The following is a 5,259-nucleotide window of genomic DNA, read 5'->3' on the forward strand; positions in this document are numbered from 1 at the left end:
ACCCTTCTGTGGAGACTTTGTTTTTGACAGTTTTTTTTGTTGGAGATAAATTTTCTACAGAGAAACTGAAGGTATAGCAGTGAGTGATCATAGATATAGGGTCTTTTGCTTATGAGGAAAGATTAAAAGGATTGGAGTAATTTCTAGAGAAGAAACACTGAGAGAGATGATAATTCATAAATATCTGCTGCTTCAAAAAGAGGAAATTAACTGCTCTTGTTCCATCTCCAGTAAATCTTTCACACTTCCTTATTAACATGATTATTTGAAAAATTGTTTCTAATGATAAGTAAACACTAGCATATGCTGCAACATGGATCTGGAATATCTATTATCAGAAGCTTTTAAGAATACTATGGATACACAGCATTTAGCTGATTCTGCTTTGGTCAGCTATATGTTGATCAAATGTAACTTTTAGCACCATTGGCAGCTGTTTTTCCTCCTGTATTATGCCTTCATCCATTCTAAATTTTACAGCATTCAAAGAAGTAGAAATGTGTTAACTGCTGGTGTAATTCAAAGGATTATGCCAGAATCTAATTATTACCTTAGGCAAGGGGTATTACAAATTGGGTAGGTTCTGGTCATAGCTGGTCATCAGATTTAATTTCCCTTTACCATGATAACTAGCAAAATAGAAGCAGAACTAGATTTTTCATCAGCAGTGTTCTGCAATGCTATAGTAATCCTTTAAAGCTAACAGTGTTATTTAATATACTAACCTATTTCTCAAGTAAGTAAACTAAAAGAAATAGAATAGAGTTTTCATCAAGGACAATGTATTCAAGTTGTTTTTTTTAAAAAGGTTCTTATCTTTATGACGATTCTGCACACAGGTGCAGATAGAATATTTGAATTTGTATCACTGCCCTGGAATACTTTAATGCATCAGTCTTAAACAAAAAAAATGCAGATGGATATTGCTGTTAAATGCGAATTATTTTTCCCACATCTTGTGAGGGTTTTCATTAACCTGGCATAGAAGTACTAAGCTAGGAAAAAAACAGTACATTGAAGAGAATTACCGTGGGGAAAAGAAAACTGCTGCAAGCTGTTAAGTATATTTATTACAACTATTACAACAGTGAAATTCTTTAACAACAGTATCTCTACCTAAAAGTACAGTTTCTGTAATGCTGCCAAAGACCTTGATATCAAGGATGATTTGTTTTGAAAGTGAGGTGATGGCCATGAAAGTTAATTCTTGACTGCAGAGTATAAAATTGGTAGAGGCCCCTAACATAATCAGTTCATTCATTTGAAAACAATTGCTTTCAGCTGAAGCTAAATATTGGAATATGCCTCTTCTCCATAAGGCCTTTTTTATCCCATCAGTCTAATAATAGATGTGCTCTGGCAGATTCAAGGGATTGTTTTTCCTCATCAATCCACTGGATATAGGAAGTGTGCACATTTCATGGGCAATTATCTGCTTGTAGCTGCTTTTAACCCCAGTGTGGTATTTCTTCCAATTTGCAGTAGCATCACAGATGTGGTAGGTCAAACTGTATCATGTTCCATCATATGAGGAGCTGTTATCCCATACGTCCCGCCACAATTGTTATAAAAGTTAAGTGCCTTCTATTTCAAACAGTAGTTGAGGGAGTACTCTGTATGAAGGTTAGGAAAGCAGAAAAGTTTCTATTATTGCCTAAAAGAGAGCCATAGAAGACAGAAAAACCTTCTAGTTCAGGAATGCTGACATTTATATAAAGAATACAGGGGTTTGGTACTTTGGTTATTTTTAATTTATACTCTTTAAATCTAGCATTTGGGGGGGGGGAATCTATTACAGTAAATGAAATATAATGGTCATTCCTCAGGAGTACGTATGGCTGTCTCACTGTCAAAGAAGGAGATCACAAGTTTAGGGGGTAGGGGGAAAAGATCTGTCACTAGATTAATGCACAGTATTTCCATTGACCTAAAGATGGCGCATACTTTAGTACAGAATTTAGCTATGAAGACTAACCTCAGTTGTGCTAATACAAGGAAAAATACAATACTATACCTGAGCATATTAATGCTCTGACCAGACCACCCAAGTCTTGGAAGGCAGATGCAGGGACTATGAGAATGAAGACCTTGGGCCCACTGTAGGAGAGGATCTGGTTTGAGACCATCTTAAGAACCTGAACGCAAAGAAGTCCATGGGACCTGATGAAATCCATCCACAGGTCCTGAAGGAGCTGCCAAATGAAGTTGCTAAGCCACTGTCCATCATATTTGAAAAATCATGGCAGTCAGGTGAAGTTCCCGATGACTGGAAAAAGGGAAATATAACCCCCATTTTCAAGAAAGGGAAAATAGAGGACCCAGGGAAGTACAGAGCAGTCAGTCTTACCTCTTGCCTGGCAAAATCTTGGAGCAGATTCTCCTGGAAGGCATGCTAAGGCACATGAAAAAGAAGGAGGTGGTCAGTGACAGCCAGCATGGCTTCACTAAGGGGAAATCCTGCGTGACCAATTTGGTGGCCTTCTATGATGGGGCTACAGAACAGATGGACAGGGGTAGAGCAGTTGGTGTCATCTACCTGAACTTGTGCAAAGTGTTCAACACTGTCCCACATGACATCCTTTTCTCTAAATAGGAGAGACACCAATTTGGTAGGTGGACCACTCAGTGGATAAAGAACTGGTGGGACGGCCACACACAAAGAGTTGTGGTCGATGGCTCAATGTCCGGCTGGAGACCAGCAACGAGTGGTGTCCCTCAGGGATCGGTGTTGGGACTGGTCTTCTTCAACATCTTTGTCAGTGACATGGACAGTGGGATTGAGTGCACTCTCAGCAAGTTTGCCGATGACACCAAGCCATGTGGTTCGGTTCATATGCTGGAGGGAAAGAATGCCATCCAGAGGGACCGTGACACGCTTGTGAGGTGGGCTGATGCCAACCTTATGAAGTTTAACCGTGCCAAGTGCAAGGAGCAATCCCAGGCACAGCTATAGGCTGGGTGGAGAAGAGATTCAGTGAAGTCCTGTGGAGAAGGACTTGGGGGTGTTGTTAAAAAAAAAAATATATATAAATAGGTTCAGGTCGATATGAAAAAGTAGTTATCATGGTGATTTTGTAGCCAAGTCTTATTAAATCATTCTCAATTCATCACGATTACTGCCAATGCATAAAAACATTGAATTGTTTAAATTTAATCTTAACTTCTTCCTTTCCATACTATGGAAGAGGCTCTTTAGCATGGTCTGCAGACCTCCTCCCACATCTTCAGCTGGTGACACATATCCTTAACCTGTGCATCTGTGTCAGGCTAGGAGATACTCTTCTGCTTCCTTAGCTTCAGTGACAGGTGCCAAGCACACCTGCAGCCCAAGAGCTGCAGAGCTGCATCCTCCCTCAGGAGCTCACTCTGGGTCGAGGCTTCTGATGTTGCAGGGAAAGTGATTTTCTTTGGATGAAGATGAAGCCCCCTGGCACTTTGCTGAGGACATATATGCTGTTCTGTGCAGTTGCTGACCCTTTCTGTGCATGTCTCTCAGAACTGCCATACAAACTGCTGCATCTGTGCCCCTAATACATAAAGGCAGTTATGTTTGATAACCTCTTGTTGAGAAGTAAAGTAATTATACCTGCAATGAAAGCTGACCTCTGGACTATAACTTCAGGTAAAAACAAAATCCAAGTGTGTGAAAGCTTTTAAGACCTAGAGAAAGGATAGAAATGGAAGTAGAATGGGTGATGGATTCTCTAAATCCGTAATGAATGCATATATTGCATGTTACAATACATTGATTTGGCTTTTGTTTTCCAGGACAGATGTCATTTTAATACCTGTAGTTACAAATTCAACCAGGCACTTGAAAACTCTAGAATAAGTTTCAAGTTACTCACTATTGGGCCATTTTCCCTGAAGGTACAATCTTATGATTTTATTTTGGCAAACATAGTTTCACTGAGATTGTTGTTCATATACTGTTTGATCACTATTGAGCTTAATTTACATGAACAGATTTTGCTAGGACTCTGCAAACGTAACAGCTGTTCTGCTACTTATGGTTTTATGGAGGAAAGAATGGGGAAAAAAGTTAAAAATAAGATAGTAGTTAAATTTTCAGAAAATGACAGCATGGTTATATGTTATTCTAATCATACATTTCAGAGAGGTTGTTTATTTTTTAATCATAACTTTTTAAAGGCCTAAAGAGAAAAACAGAAACATAACAAAGATACAGGAAGAGGGAACTACATTTTTCAATAAAAAACCCCAAAAGAATGATTAAGAAAGCTCTGAAAAAAAATAATCTGACAAAGATTATTAAATTCAAATACAGCCTCTGGTTCATCTTAACCTTGCGCTGCAGATTGCCGGGGTCTTAGAACAGAATACCACAGAAGTATTTTTCAGTCTGCTAATAAGTGTCACTGGAAACAGCTTAATGGACTGCATGAACTTTATATACAGTGTAATTGCACTTAAGAAATGTGAGGGTGCATTAAGTGATTGGGCAAGCATAAGTTCACTTAAATTGTATCTGAAAATTACCTCTGTAATTTTTGCTTAGGGACCCTTTTCAGTACAAATATTTTCTTACTGGAAGCATTTTTGCTTGTATCAGATGATCTGTGTTTAAGCTTTATGTTTAGTGCAAACAAATTGCCACAGTAGACTAAACTGAGAATTATGGGATGGCTCCCATGAGGAAAGTGAATGAAGAGAGGGATTTTGTTGCTTTAAGTTTTTTCCATTTGTTTTGGAAGAAAAGGACAATTTTGCCCTTCTAAAGAGTAAAATGTGTCCTCAAAAAAGGAAAACGTAAAAAATTGTCATTCACTAGTTTTAATGTGTGTGTGCAGCTCTTTCCTAGTTCCCAACTTCTACATAACTAATATGATCTAAGAAGAAAAGTACTTCACAATATATGGTTGCCCTAAAGAGTCTCATTGACCACAGTAAATACCATGTGTATTTAATGAGTTGATCCTTGTGATCTATCAAATGACAGAGTGGAAATGGTTCTTATTTCTACTTTCATGTTTTTGTGCAATAAAGCAAAAGTGGGGGGAAGCTGAGGACTCTCAACGGCTGAATCCACCCACACAAATGTACAAAATGATTGACATTTCCAAACACAATTGTCAAGTGCTTGAGGATGTAAAAGACCTAGCTGGATAATTGTCTCTGAAGATCAGATATGCCACCAGTGTGATAAAATGGACTTATCCAAGAAACACCTACAGGCAACAGAAAATGCCTGCAGGGGACATTAAAAAACAAACAAGCAAAAATGCACAATAGCATAAG

This window comes from Pezoporus flaviventris, unplaced genomic scaffold (assembly GCF_033815535.1).
Source record: "Pezoporus flaviventris isolate CSIRO_AGI_PZ_B2104156 unplaced genomic scaffold, CSIRO_AGI_Pfla_v1 ptg000007l, whole genome shotgun sequence".
Lineage (NCBI taxonomy): Eukaryota > Metazoa > Chordata > Aves > Psittaciformes > Psittacidae > Pezoporus > Pezoporus flaviventris.